The following is a 16,332-nucleotide window of genomic DNA, read 5'->3' as shown; positions in this document are numbered from 1 at the left end:
AAACTCTTCAATATACACATGCATGCAAGATTCAAGCTACAAATCAACATTTTTAGACTAAATCATGCCTTAGCTCTACAATTTGACATAAACCTTGTAAGAACCAACCTTAAAGACAACAATGAGAGGATAAATTCCTTACCTAAGTCTAGAGTTTAAGGTATAGGAATTTAGTGTTGCAAGTCTTCTACAATATCCTCAAGATTCCAAGCAAAACCCTCAAGAACACATCAATTCTCTTACTCCCTCTCTCTCTAGATCGGTTTTGTGCTCAAATGAGGCTGAGGAAACATTTGTCTAATTGTGTACAAGGCTCAATATTTTAATAAACAAAGGCCCACTCACAATGGCAATATGGTAATTAGGCTAACTCTTGTAATTGGCTTATTTTAATCTAATTTAAACATACCAAATCACTTTTTCAATAAATATACCTTAAAATCACACAAATTCTCATGATCCTAAATCATCAATCAATTTTTGATTCGGCCGCCGATAAGGCCTTCAATTTGCAGTTCAAACATAAAAACATGAACAGATAATCAAACAAGCGACAGATAGAAATGCGATTAAATAGATACAGTCAATCAATCAGTTTCAGATTTCAGTTAGTCAGTCCAGTATTTTAATCAGTTCAATTATTTCTCATAATCAGTCTCAGTTTAGCGGTAATCAGTAATTAATTGGTAAGCAGTGGTGAGAGTTATTACAATTCGGAACTCATGTCATTCATTTGAATCATTCATATTATAGAAAATTATATTAATTGGGTATTTATGATCTCAAAACAAAGCTACATTTATTTTTTTAAAAATAAACGGTAAGCATAAATTTTAATAGTTTGTTTTAAAATGGTGAGTATCATTGAGTTGCATATGTTACTAAGTGCCTTCATGCATTATTTAATATAAGGATGATTGAAAAAAGTGCTTTAAAAATAGTAAAAAAGTTGGAAAGTGTATTAAATTGAGTGAAAAATGTTCTAAAATTAATGAAAAGTGTATTGAGTTCTACACTTATTTGTCTTTTTCTTGTACCCTTAGGATATTTATTAGCAAGATCCTAAATTTTTTTTATGAATCATATGTTTAAAAATCTTAGAATATCCTCTCATGGGATTCTCACGGCATGACAGATCCACAATTTGATGGGTTGCGTTGCTTAATGAAATTTGAGCCCATGAAAAGCAGGCCCATATTTCATCCATGATGAAACCTGGCAATAGCACATTTCTTTTGATACCACCCCACCTTTCCTCTTCTTTTTCTGTTGCTTTTTTGATCAGTCTTCATCTTCATCTTCATCTTCATCTTCATCTTCATTTTCCATCACCGCCAACACAAGATGGGCGATCAGATTGCGAGAGGAGAAGATTTCGAGAAGAGAGCTGAGAAGAAGCTCAGCGGCTGGGGCCTCTTCGGTTCCAAATTCGATGACGCCGCCGACTTGTTCGATAAAGCCGCCAATGCTTTCAAGCTCGCCAAATCATGTCAGCCTTCTTCTACTCATACATATTTTTTGTTGATCGATTATGGTTTGTTTCGATGCGATAGTGAGAATGCACAATTCTGTATCTTTTTTCCTTTTTTTTTTTTTTTTTTTTCGAATCGAAGGTTCTTGATCAGTCAATTGTGGTGGATCTTGGTTTGATTGAGTCCTTGATGGCTTGTGCGTGTGTTGTAATTGTTTAACTTGGATGCAACTTTTGTCAAGGAAATGGAGCAGTAATATCTATTTGTTTAATTTTGGGTTAACATTAAATGCCAAATAAATTAAGATTTTTTTTTTTAATTTATAAAATTGTTCATTATCTGCCTTGTGCGTGCATCTTAAGTTGGGAATGTTATAGATTCATATATATAGTGATCAGTAAAAATCCAATTTATTATGTGTGTGTGTGTGTGTGTGTGTGTGTGTTTAGTGGCTTACAGGATTACCCTTGGCACCCAATACAAACTCAATCGCTGCCTGCCCTATAAAGCCATTACTTTTCGACGACTGAATAGTTTGGTACTTGGAAATTAAAATAAAAATGACTTCTTGATGAGCAATGCTGATTCTTCCATAGTTGCTTGCTCTTAAGCTTATAGAATGAGAATAACAATTTATTTGCTATGAGTTATCCTAATGTTTTGGAAGCCTTTTTTTTTCTTGCTTTCTATTTTAAGAAGACTTTCGATCACTTCGGTACTTGAAGGATCACGTTGATTAAAGAATTCGACTATTTTTTCAAAATTGGATTAATAAGCATTATATCCCAGGTATTAGGTCAGTAATCTTTTATGATATTTGGATTCTCAGGGGACCAAGCTGGATCAGCATATGTGAAGTTAGCAAACTGTCATTTAAAGGTAATTGCTTCGTTTTACAGGGTTTAGATATTTCTATCTTTGAAGTTTTGTTTTTGGCAGATCTTATCTGACCATAAGCCTATATAATGCTGTTACTTATTTTTGTAGTTGGATAGCAAACATGAAGCTGCTGGTGCTTATGCTTCTGCTGCTCATTGCTATAAGAAGACAAATACTAAAGGTATGTATGATGTTGACTTAATTTATCCTGAAATTTGTCAGACCACTTTGGCTTATTTTATACAATTCTGATTGGTAGCTCGAAAGTTTGATGGCTCGAATGGCTCGACACCAAAACAACGTCGTTTTGGTGTCTTTTTTTTTTTTTTTTTTTTTTTTTTTTTCGCGTTTTTCTAAACTGAAGAAGAAGAAGAAAGCTGAAGAAGAAGAAGAGAAGGAGCTGAGTTTCGGCATCAACACAAGGAGATGATGTTTAATCTGGGTTTTGGCATCTAAATTTGTTCCAGAGCAACTTTTCGGCATCAACATCATCACCATCATCTGGGTTTCGGCATCAACACAAGAAATTTTCGATGAACAAAAATTTGTTCTTGATGATGTTCCAGAGCAACTTTTCGGCATCAACATCATCACCACAAAAATTCGGCATCAACATCAACATCAACATCATCACAAAAATTTGTTCAGAAAAAATTCGGCATCAAAAAAAAAAAAAGGAGATGATGTTTAATCTGGGTTTTGGCATCAACACAAGAAAAAAAAATTTCCAGAGCAACTAAAAAAAAAAAATATATATATATATATAGAGAAAAAAAATGCAGAGAAAACAACACCATCATCATCTTCAATCCAGATCAACATCTTCATCAACAATTTTTTTTTTTTTTTTCCTTCATCAACAATCCAGATTTTGAACATCATCATCATCTTCAACATCATCATCATCTTCATCAAATCCAGATCTACTCTCTCTCTTCCTCTTCTCTCCTCTCTCGCCTCCTCTCTTCCTCTTCTTTTCTTCTCCTCTCTTACTCTTTTCTGTCTCTCTATCCGAAAAGCAAGAAAAGGAGAAAAAAAAAAAAAAAAAATCGAAGCCCAAAACGACATCGTTTTGGGCTTTGAGCCAAATTCGGGCCACCGAATTTCGAGCTATGGATCATTTTTCTATTTTATACAAGCAATGTTCTATTATAATTATATCATTTATGAATCTACCCTGCAGCTAAAAAGTAGTGACAGCGTAATGTAATCTTAAATTCTTTTTACACGATATATTTTTGCGATGTTCCCTTGCTTCTTGTTTTCTTTGAATTAGATATCTTTTAGTATTTATCTGAAAAAATAAAAAAAATAAAAGATGTATTTCAGTACTCATGCTAAAGTAGCTCAATCAAGAATGCATGTGTTGACAAGATCTAACCAAGCAAGTGACTGAAAAGGCCAATTAGGTTGAATTGTAAGGCAAGGTGGTTGGGTGCTTATGATTAGTAGAATAGGTGGTCCTTTAGTGGATTTCTCTAGTTCCTATGAACTATGAGCAGTCAATCATGTACTTGGTGCTAATTTAGAGAATTGTCATACCCACCTATGGTGTACTGATTCGTGAAGCCTTATTACATGTGACATATAATACACGTTGCTTGTTGGCTTGCAAGGGGCATGATTCCAATTGACAGAATGCCAAGTAAGATACAAATTACAATGCAAGAAATAAAAGGACTGACAGATGTAGGATTCCTCCTTTGTCCTCTAATCGATTTGATTATTATAGATGATTGTGGTGGTGAATGTTCTATTACACCTTCACGAACTTCTTTTAATCAGTTGACACTAATTTTTTTATAGGCACATATAAACTTAAAATCCATTATCTCTCCCTCCTGATTGATGTTTTAGTCTCAGAAAGTATTCCTAAAGCAGTCCTGCATCATTTTGTTATTTTTTTGGTCCGTCAAGTAGGCATTCAGCCAAAATTTTCTTTATTAACAAACATGTAACAACAAAGTAAGGTTGTGTCCTTTCGGTAGAAGTTACTAATCACAAGAATAAACAAATCAAGGGATTTCAGAATTCTAGATTTCAAAATTCAATGTTAGTGAATGTTCACATTATGTTTTTGTAGTGATGCATTGTTTAAATCACAACTTGGTTCTTTTTCTTTTTTTCTTTTTTGTCTTTTTTAACATGCCCCTACATGCCATTTGTTGTTTTGTGTTTGGGATCAATTCAAGCTTAGAAAGAATATTTATTTCAATTCGTTACTTGAAGCTGAAGGAACCTCCACTCAATATGATAGAGCATGCACATTAAACTAATAAACTAGATGTACCATCAGATAATGTAGAACACAAATAGGGGCATGCGTGCATGCATTGTTTAAATCGCCACAATTTTAACCTCTATGATGCATGGGTACTTTGCCAAATATGCCGTAACCAAGGTTTTAAAAAGCGGCCGCAATCGTTACGTAACGCCGTTATGTAACGGTTGTGGTGGTTACCGCCACCCTCTGAAGCACGGACACCTCTCCGAGGGCTCCGTACCAGTGTCGGACACGTGTCGGACACGGACACGTGTCGGACACGCAGTGGACACGTGTCCGACACGCACTAGAGAGTGTCCAATTTTTTTTTTATTTTTTTTGAAGCCGGTCACGTCCAGGACACGTTATGGACACTTGCGGGACACGCACGGGGTCAGTTTCAGAATTTACAAAACATTTTTGGAGTCAATTTCAGAATTTACAAAATATTTTTGGGGTCAATCTGTAAAAGAACAAAAATAACTTATATTTGCCCTAAATCGATCAAAGCCCTAAATCGATCAAAGATAGCAGAGAACAAAAAGAGAAAGAGAGAAGGCAAAGATAACAGAGGAGAAAGAGAACCTGGTCGCTCGTCCGTCGCTCGTCATCGCTTGTTGCTGCTCGTAGCTCGTCGCTTGTCGTTCGTCGTCGCTCGTCGGTCGTAAGGTACACGTTCTTCTTCCTTCCTCGGCTTCGGTCTTCTTCCTTCTTCTTCTGGTCTTCGTTCGTTCGTCAGTCGATGTTTCTCTCTCTCTCTCTCTCTCTCTCTCTCTCGACGTCTGAGTATACTTTTATTTTTTATTTTGTTTTTTCGCGTCCTTTTTTTTTTCATTTTATATTTTTTCCCCTCTGTATGCCTTAAATATAATATATATATATATATATTTATTTATTAATTAGTTTTGTTAATGTCTTATATTTTCATAATATATATATATATATTTATTAATTAGTTTTGTTAATATGTTTTATTTGAAAATATATATATATATATTTTATTAGTTTTGTTAATTTTAATAATAATGTGTGTTTATTAATTTTATTATAGGAACAAATTTGTAATTCTGAAACAATGGCTACGGGTGGTAGTTCTAATGATATTCTTGATGATGATTTTGATGAGAACAAACCATTGTGGAAGTATATGACTAAATTAGCAAAGCCTGGGGAAGGAGGAGGAAATTGCCAATTACAATGTAATTTTTGTAATAATACTTTCAAAGGTTCATATACAAGAGTAAGGTCACACCTATTAAAACTTCCAGGAAAGGGAATTGGTGCTTGTAAGAAAATTAAAAGTCAAAAACTTTCACAATTGCAAAATGATGGTTGGTAGCTTCGAATGGCATGTTATGTATTGATGGAATGCAATTTTAAGTTATTTCAATGTTTTTTTAATTATTTTTTTAATAATTTTATGACATATAATAAATAAAATCAATTATATATATTGAACGTGTCCCCAGCGTGTCGTGTCCCCCATTTTTTGAAAATTTGTGTGTCAGCGTGTCCGTGTCGTGTCGCGTGTCCGTGTCCGTGCTTCATAGTAGCCACCCGTTACGGCCGCTTTTGCAATGTGATTGAGATTCACAGGTGTGTCAGCCGTAGCGGTCGTAACGATGTCGTAACGGCCTGTTACGCATCGTTATGTGACGGTTTCGAACAGCTTCTTTCGGAAAAAAACACAAAAAAACACAAAAAAAAAAAAAAAAAAACTGAAAATAGGGACAGAGGGATAAAGAGAGAAGATGGATGAGTAAGAGATAGCGGGAGAGAAGAGGGAAGATGAAGAACATGTTATTTATTTGTTGAAGCTGTAAGACATATGCTATTCTATTCAGCTGCTATCACTTAACCATTTTGTTTGTGTGTGTCTATCTCTTAGTTGCACGAAGCGGGAGCAGGGGCGGGAGCGGGGAATCGTGAGCCGATAGAAGTTTCTTAGGTTGGGAGCGTCTCGGGGAGCGGTAATATATATATATATATTTTAATGCACATTAGAAGTTTTTTTATAAATATTTTTATTTTAATATACATTAATTATTTAATTTATGTATTATATTTTTTAAATAATGTATTATTGTTAATTTATTTTTTTATTTTTAATTGATATATATTATAAATAAAAAATTATAATAAATAAGGAATAATAAATTATGTTAAAATAAATAAAAAGAAAAATTAGATATTTTATTTTATAATTTTTTTATTATATATGGTTTAATTAGATTTCTTTTAAATAATTGGATGATTTATTTTATTTATTATATGTTAAAAAGTTAAGAAATAATAATTTACAAAAATTATTATTATATATGATATTTTAAGAAATAATAATTAAATATTTTTTTATTACATATATAATATATGATAAATTATATTTATTATATATATTATATATGATAAATTATATATATTATATATTATATATGATCTAGACGAAGAGAGAGAGAGTGAAGAGGAACAACGACAGAGATGAAGAGGGACAAAAGCGGAGACGAAGAGCGAGAGAGAGAGAGAAGCACAGAGAGAGTGACGAAGACGAAGACGATCGAGAGAGTGACGAAGATGATCGCGAGAGTGACGAAGATGATCGAAGCCCTTTCTCCTCTCATGTCGACGTCGAAGGTTAGGGTTTCTCTCTCTCTCTCTCTCTCTCCCCTTTACGATCCCATCTTGGACTGAATCGCGTTTCTGTCTCCACAGAAACGCGATTCTTACACGTTTCTTACTAGGAATCGCGGAATCGCGATTCTCAGATTCTCACTGAGAATCGCCACTTAGTTGCGCGAATCCTACAATTAAGGTCTATCTATATATTGTTTGATAATAATAATAATAATAATAGTAAGTGTGATCATTATTTATTTGGCTTGGTTAAAATATGTATATATATATTTAGGCTCTTATTTATTCTTACTTTTGTCATTGTTTATCTTATATATAATAGTTAGTGATTGATTTTTTGTATAATATAAAGTCATTAATTATTAAAATAAAATGTAAAAAACTCAGTTTATAGTGATTTAAAAATATGAAATATATTGGATCATGCTTAAAAATTTACAAAAATTGATCAATATTTATTTTAAACCCAATAAATATGATCATGGAAAAAAAATATGCGTATCGGTAAGTTTTTTTCAAATTGTGCGAAAAATAAAAAAATTCACGGTTCTAGTTACTACAACCGTTACGCTACGGCCTTTACACCCCGTAACCACAACCGCGCCACCGCCACAGTTACGGCGACCGCAACCGCTTTTCAGAACCTTGGCCGTAACCATACTGGGTACTAGTATTTTGCATGGTTACTTCTGCATAAGTACTGGGTACACGAAACACGCGCCCAATTTTTTCTTCTTGATTTTTGCAGTGCCCTAGATGTATCTAGTATATACCTAAGTTGTACCTCAATTAGAATAGTATTTTCTTCCATGTAAATGTGAAGTTAGTTTCACTAAACTTCTTTTTTTATACTCAGCATGATTTTAAAATTAAGCTTTAATTTGTAAGTTATTTAATTTAATTGCATTTAATTTTGATTTATATCTTACTTTTGGCATTAAATGTGAATTGTAAGTTTGATCTTAACCAACTAAACCATTTAATTAATTTTTGCATTATTTCAAATTTATTTATTTTTTACGAATGTACCCAGCTTTACGTGTATCCTACTTTTTTTCATAGATTTTTCCGTATTGATGTGTACCCGTACATGTGCTTCATAGATTTTAACTTTGCATAACCATCTTGGTAGGTTTTGTAATGGGAAATCTTGGGATTCTTTAAACCTGCTCACTAGCAATGATTCAAACCAGTCTGATGTTTATCGTTACTTATTTGCACCCTGATGATAATTTGTGCTTCACTGGTCATGAAACCTTAGGTGTGCTTCATGTAATATTTTGTATTTGCCCTTTTTCTTCTTTCCATGCACATCATCATTGAAAATAATTCAATAAATCCGGCCCATCAAAGCTTTGAAAAGAACAAAATCTAATGGAATTTTGTAGCTAAATATCTCGCCTGTTCACATATAATTAGGAATGATGTTTTTATTAGAAAACTACACAGAGGCATGGGGTTACTCTAAGAAGCATGGACACGGACACGTGACACGACACGGATACGACACGGACACGCCGACACGTTAATTTTCAAAAAATACAGGACACGACACGCGGGGGGACACGCATGAAATATATAATTTTATATATTTATTATATGTTATATATATGAATATATCATTCAAAGATAATAAAAATATTAAATATGACAATAATTTTTATGAATTTATATGATTTTTGTTTTATTATTGTATCTTAAGTTGTTTTGTTCAAACTTATAATTGGTTTCACATGTGTCTAATTGATAGACACGTGTGTTTAAGAGATACACATGTATTCTCTAAGTGTCCAAAGAGTGTCCGGGTCTTTAAAAAATAGGACACGTTTTAAAGAGTGTCGGACACGTGTTGGGAAAGTGTCCAAAGAGTGTCGGTGTCCGACACGGATACGACACGGATACGTTACCTTCTTAGAAGTGTCCGTGCTTCTTAGGGGTTACTCTTGTCTTAAATATTGTATGCTTTTCAGAGACCATATCTTGTCTAGAGCAAGCGGTCAATATGTTTAAGGAGATTGGAAGGCTCAACATGGCTGCAAGATATTACAAGGTACAATCTGTACCATTTTGTCTGTAAATTATGTCAGACTTGAGGCAGTTGAAGATAATTGTTTCCTTACCCATATTTTGTTGCATCTATGACTTTACCCTTGTTCATAGTAATAAGTGATAAGCCATATCACTTACGACTATAAACAAGGGTAAAATTCATAGATGCTATTATCCTTTTTTTTTTTTTTTAATGTTTAGTTAGAGTAAACCTCTAGGATCATTGCATATGATGGCTAGTAAAGTCGTAGATAACTTGGAACTCTTGTCTTCATGTGCAGGAAATTGCTGAATCGTACGAAGCTGAACAGAACTTCGAGCAGGCTATTTTTTACTATGAAAAAGCGGCTGATCTTTTCCAAAGCGAAGATGTAACAACTACTGCAAATCAATGCAGGCAGAAAGTTGCTCAATTTTCTGCTCAGTTGGAACAGTAAGCCCGTTATACTTCTTATGTGGCTAGATGACTTTTGAAACCTATTTTCTGCAACGTTCAGTCCACAGTGGATGTATCTCATAACTGTTCTAATCTCTCTTTCTCTGCGTAGGAATTGATTGTGGAAAGTAGATGACATTGTTGTTTGATTTAACTTTGTACCATGTAGACCTTAAAACTACCTGCAGTTAAATTTATCAGGATATGCTGCTACCATTTTGGAGGAAATGGATCTATATAGTTAATCCCAAATTTTTTAATGCATTTCACATTTAAATGTGTAAGTTTATAATAATTTAATCATGTATTTTTATATGGAGAACTTCCACATGTATTATCTGCAAAAGTTATTTTTCATCTCTGTATGTGTTTCTGAAGGCAGTATAGTCAGTTATGTAGGATCTCCTTGTAGGCTGCTTGAATTGGTCATGTGGGATTAAGTCAATATGCATCTGGTTGTTTGTTTCTCTTTATATCAATGTGAGTGCGGTGGTCTTTTCTTCTGATTATTCCAACAACTAACTCACATTTGAATTTGTTACTGTCAGCTTGTTTTTTTTAGAGTGTTGCAGCACTTATTTGGTTCAACAGTATAGTTTGAAAACAAATGATCATTCACATTATTGACAGTGTAGTTTACTTCATTTCCAAATATATGTATGCACATATGTTAATATTCATGCATAGATTCAGGGCTTAGTTTTGTAACTAGGGCTGCAAATGAGGGGAGTTGTTCTACTTCTGTTACTTTTTATCAAGGTCACATTTAATCCTTTTTCTTTATTTTTGTGTAAGTATACTATAATGCACCACACATTGAGAGAGGACGTGTGTCCTGCTTTGTATTACAAATATGCTTTATACTTTGAAAAAAAGTTAAATGATGGCCCACATTTTGCTTTTTGGTGACATACTTTAAAAGCCCTGTCATCTTTTTGTCCATTGGGTTTTTTTCTCATCCATTCTACATGTGTCCGGATTTCATATGCATTACTGAGCCAAGCCAAACTGAGCTGGAATCATGAGCTCATGAAACTATCACGAACATGAGCCAAACCAGAACATACATTAAACTGACTGAGCCGATTCTGAACACCCTAAAGCTTGCTTGGCTCATCTCATTTGCAGCCTTATTACCAAAGTGAAATAGTGGAACAATGCAAATGAGATCTGTACCTACTGTCAGAAATCATTTATTTGGAATACATATTGTCATAGCTTTACATTGATGTAAAATGTTGTTGAGGAATAATTGAAAGTGCATTGATAGGAACTACTATGCTCAAAATTTTCTCCAGATACCAGCTAGCTATTGAGATTTATGAAGATATAGCACGGCAATCGCTGAACAATAATTTGCTGAAGTATGGAGTAAAAGGACATCTTCTTAATGCTGGCATTGGCCAACTCTGTAAAGGCAAAGGGACACTGTTGCAATTAACAATGCATTAGAGAAATATCAGGTTTAAGCGTGATTAAGCGATAGCTCTTGTCCAGCGGATTGTCTTTTTATCATATTGCTTAGACATTGTATTTGTATGAACATTGATTTTATTTTTTATTTTTTTTCAGGATTTGGATCCAACTTTTTCTGGAACACGAGAGTACAAATTGCTTGCGTTATGTAAAGCTTGTAAAACTCGTTTTGGTTTTGCATCTCTTTTTTTTTTTTTTTTTTAAGTTTCCTCTTGGATGGTGAATTCATTCTACAATTGTTAGGAAATAGATTTCGTGGAATGTAGTTAACTTCTCATCTTGATGAATTTTTTCCCCATATGAACTGCATATTTTGATGGTTTTTTATCAACAGTTTAAACTCCTAAGCTACCTCCTTTCTTATGTTGAATTTAATAATTATATTTAATATCTTTATATAATTGTGATAACAAAAATTTAGCTTAACATGAAGATTGCTTCTCCTGTGGCAGGATTTAGCTGATGCTATTGATCAGGAAGATATTGCAAAGTTCACTGATGCTGTGAAGGAATTTGACAGCATGACTCAACTGGTAAATTGCATTTCTGATTCTAATTGAAAACACTTATCAATGTTTGGAGTCTGATTAGTTTGTAGCCCTCTTGAGTGGGTTTGTTGCTGATGTGTTTGACATGGATTTTACTTGCAGCACAGAAGTTTTGAGTTTAGTTGAATTGATTTTAATATTATTCTGAAAAGGAGGTTCAGAATTTCTTTTCTTTTCTTTGCTTTTGGCTAATAATGTCTTGAACAACATGTGATGGCACATAACTGCAACTCTAGGTCCAAGTTTGTTTTGAATTGCTTCCTTCTTTTCTCCTTGTACCATATTAGAACTGTCATAATTTTGTATGGTCAGAATAGCTTTGTCTAGTTTCAGATCTTGGAATAGCATAGCACTTAGTAGGATTTATTTTTTGTTGAACAGTAAGTATACTGATTAGACTATACAAAGGCTGATGTTGAGGATAGATATCAATTCAAAATTTGATCTTATTGTGCGATGTAGATTGCTTTTGACATTTAGAGAACATATTATTTGAGTGTGACCTTCTTGAAAGGTTCCTTGTGATCAATTATAGAAGTATGGCTGCTGAATCAATTTCCACTGACATGCTGTACTGAAGATTTTCATCTTTTGGGCTACTTCCTGCACTACAATTTCTGTGTTGAACATTTGGTTCATTGGTAGAAAAACAGCTGCTTTAGAAGTTGATCATTAATGGCGTGACTAATGCATGGCAAAATGACTAAGCATGAACTGATTCAGAAATGGAAGACAGTAAATTTTTAGCATTTTTACTTGCTGGTTCCTAGTTATTAAAATCGTATGGTTTGTGATCCGCGGCAGTAAGTAATTGGCTGAAATGAGATTTCTGGCCAATTCACAAATTGATTAAAGGAATTCGTGAATATATTTAATGAATTTATAAATTTGCAGAGAATTTGCCAAAAATCCACCTGTTCGCGAACTCATAATGTGTCCATCACCTTGTACCAGCGAATTAGGTGACCTAGGGCTGGAATTTTTGAATTTTACAGACATCTTTTAATTTGTAGTTTCTCTGTCAATCCTAGCGGGCATATCTTGATTTTTGCTAAAACAGCTGTTAATATTGAAGACAAACAAAACACTAGTTTTGAAAAATTAGATTAAGAGGGAGGCTGATAAGAAGGATCAAGTTGCATGAGAACAAAAGATATTACGAGAAGAAATAATGAGAAGTTAGAGGTGGCACTAACTCTAGACAACATGAAGGTTTCAATGGTTTTGCCAAGTAAATTTGATGTGAGTCGAATTTATCAAAATATTTATCAAAATATTAAAGGGGTGACATCAAAGCAACAGACTTAATGGAGGAATGGTGAAAGTTACTTATCTAATCAATGAAAAGATTTTGTGTGGATCAAGCTTTGCTGAATTGAACTCAGTTGCATTTGTTATTTTCTATAGCATTTGACATTGTAGTAGTTTATTTATAGCTAGTTTTTCTGTATTGATTTGTGGATATTACACATTTCTGGTAAAGTCACTTGTTTTCTGATCCAGTTGAGATGGGAATTTACATCAATCAAACTGATGCTATTGTGTTGTCTAGATTCAGATCCGCATGTTTATTTAGTTATTGAATGTTGCAATTAGTTGTGTTGTTTCCACATCATTTGCTCTGCAGGATGCTTGGAAAACAACCCTTCTTTTGAGAGTTAAGGAAGCACTGAAGGCAAAAGAACTAGAGGAGGACGATCTTACTTAGGTCTATATTTTAATTTGATGTCGTGTCATTTGCATATCTTTGTGATGATTGTACCGGATGGTTGTGTCTGATTATTATTCTTTTACACTGGTTTTGTGTGTGTACGTTTGATTTTGTTGTGAATCTGAATGAATATATGCTTGCTATTATAAGCATATACGAGGTTGTAATGGAATACAGGTTTCTTTTGTTTACTGTTTGCTTGTTGAAGATGTTCAAGAATTCCCATTGCAATTTGCAAGCCTCTGCATTTTTGTTTTATTGCATCTTATGTTTGACCTCATTGTAAATGATTTACACAACAAAAAATGGCTGTGCAAATATAATTTTATATTGATTAGTCCGAGAGCATATGAAAATTGTGCAACTAGAATTTTTTTGATGCGAGGCATGAGCCAAAACAATTGCCACGTCCTGTTTTATATATACATTTTTTTTTTTTGGCGTTTGGTACAATAGGAAATTAAAGTTAGCTGAAAAAGTTTTATGTGGTCAATGGAAAATAAGTTTATTTGAGCGGAAAATGTTTTCAAACCATTTGTTTCGGCTAAAATGTGTTTGATACAACAGAAAACGAAAGTCAACGAAAAATATTTTTTATGATCGATAAAAAACAAATTTATTCGGGTAGAAAATATTTCATTTTTGAAAGATGAAAGATATTTTTTGAACTAAAGTCTTATAAATGTCACCACTACCACACCTTTACCACCAGACCACTATCACCTTCACCTTCTCCTCCATCTTTGTCCTACCACCATAATCACCTCCAAATATGGAAAAATATTTCTTGAATTTTTTTTCCTTTTTTTTTTATAAGAAAATGTTTTCCTTTACACTGTTGGAAAATAATGATTTTTCGGCTACTTTAATTCGAAATTAAAATGGGACCCAACCGCTGGTTGAGGTGGATTTGAGTGGTTTTGTATTCTCTTAAGTGAGAAGGTTGTAATACAAAAATAATAAGCCAAAACTATTAAGTTGTGAATGAGAATTGTCTCATAAAGTGGGTATCAATAGAAGTTGGGCTTGGGCTTGGACCTGGGCTTGGGCTTGGATCTAGGCTTGGACTTGGACTTAGTCTTAGTCTTGGTCTGGACTGGTTTAGGCTTGTATATGTGTATGTGTTGGACTTAGTCTTGGGCATAGGCCAGATTGTGCTATGCTGGACTAAGCTTGTCTTATGCACATGTTTAAACTGGGTTCGGATCGGGTTATGACCCAACACCTGTATCCATTTTGCGATCAATCTTGTTGGATTATTTAAATAGCATTATATATATATATATAATGCAAGCGAGGTTTTCAACCTTTGTAACTCTCATCTTTTGATGATAGAGTTGATGATCATATTATGCACATGAGAGTTTTGCACCTTTGTAACTTTAGCCCTAATGGTTAGAGTTGATAGCCTTTGATGTTAGGTTTTATGGTAGCCTTCATGGCTAAAACACTTTTCCTATAAGTATAAAGATGGCCCTCCAACTTAGATAGATTAGATAGAAATATTTTTGAGATGGAAAATTTGTGATTTTCTTTAGATAAAGGTGAAGTAGATTTTTATACCAAAGAAATTTTCTATCTTCTTTGTACTCGCCCCTTATTTGGTTCTTGTTAGAGAGAGTGCTGTCATTGTCAAGTTCGCTGGAGCTATTCAGAAGGTGCTTCTGCATTAGCTGGTTTCGACCGTCGTATCCTAGGAGACAGATGCCGGCGTACCTCTAGCACCCATTGAGAGGCGGTAAATCTATTTTAAGGAAACTGTGGTATCACACAAGTTTCAGTTTGCATCTCTTATCTTTTGTTCATCAAACTTTTAGATTTGAACTATTTCTTGCATATTATTTTATATGTTAATGGGAATTCATCTTGTTATATGTTCCATGATGTAATTTAGTTTATTTATGTATTTTTAGTTGTGTAGTTTATTCTGTATTTCATTCTTTAATAATAAATAAAAAAAATTATTTTGTCATTTCTATTATTTTATTTTATTATATATATATTTCTTATATTATTATGAAAAAATACCAACAATCTTAAAACAGATTCTTATAAATAGGTTTTAATAAAACAATTTAGTTTTATTCTAGTGACTTTTGGAACTAAAATTAATTTAATTGCCTAGAGTTATTGGATTGTTATGAATTGTTCATTTCTAGTAATTTATTCATACAATTTATTTTATGTTAATTAGTTGTTATTGCATGAGTAATTTGGTTGTTAGTGCATAAGTTACTAAGAATTGATAAGGGAAAATAAGAATTTTATTTCTTGAAATTCTTACTAATTTATATGATTTGTTTGTTATTTGTTTTCTTTTGTAATTAACTTTTTTTACAGATTTACCTAAACGCGAAAGGAGGATATATAATACACACAAACAAAACAAATTGAAATTAGTAAAATGAACTACTAATTTTTTATTTGAATAGGATTACCTTTGTGTGAATAAGGCAGAATATTGGACCTTCAAATTTTGGATATATTTGTGAATTTAGTTATTCACTTTATAGTTTAGTTTTATTTCAGATTTATTCCGTTTGTTATTTTGAAAGTTTGTTAACCATTTTGATTTAATTAGATTAATTAAATTTTGGAAAAAACGAAGTGTTGGGTTTCATGTTTTTAGAATTTCAGGAAATTCGTCTAATCGAGAGATTTTCGACGGTATAAAATGTCTCCAAACAGGTTTGTTTTGGAAGAAAATTTAGTAAAACACTTTTGATTTTCTAGTATTGTAGTCTTATTACTGTGTTTGCTTATGATGATGTTGCATTATCACATGGTGGTATAACTTGGTATTGTAATGGAATTAATCTTATTCATTCTATGTTTTTTTGTTGTTGTGTCAATTGTGAGTTCTTTCA

General features: G+C 33.1%; 1 pseudogene across 1 annotated transcript; it reads left to right on the top strand.

Annotated features, from left to right (window-relative positions):
* The first annotated feature begins 1,251 nt into the window (after window positions 1-1,251).
* Window positions 1,252-13,637, top strand: LOC145806735 (alpha-soluble NSF attachment protein-like; annotated as a pseudogene). Its single transcript, XR_014350215.1, has 9 exons — window positions 1,252-1,489; window positions 2,302-2,351; window positions 2,460-2,532; window positions 9,216-9,295; window positions 9,576-9,727; window positions 11,029-11,193; window positions 11,303-11,349; window positions 11,640-11,739; window positions 13,382-13,637. The product of XR_014350215.1 is annotated as an alpha-soluble NSF attachment protein-like (transcript).
* Window positions 13,638-16,332: the final 2,695 nt, after the last annotated feature.

This window comes from Camellia sinensis, chromosome 14, assembly GCF_055761805.1.
Source record: "Camellia sinensis isolate YWXY chromosome 14, ASM5576180v1, whole genome shotgun sequence".
Classification (NCBI taxonomy): Eukaryota; Viridiplantae; Streptophyta; class Magnoliopsida; order Ericales; family Theaceae; genus Camellia; species Camellia sinensis.
The sequence above is the reverse complement of the archived record's forward strand: the minus strand, read 5'-3'. Positions and strand labels throughout refer to the sequence as shown.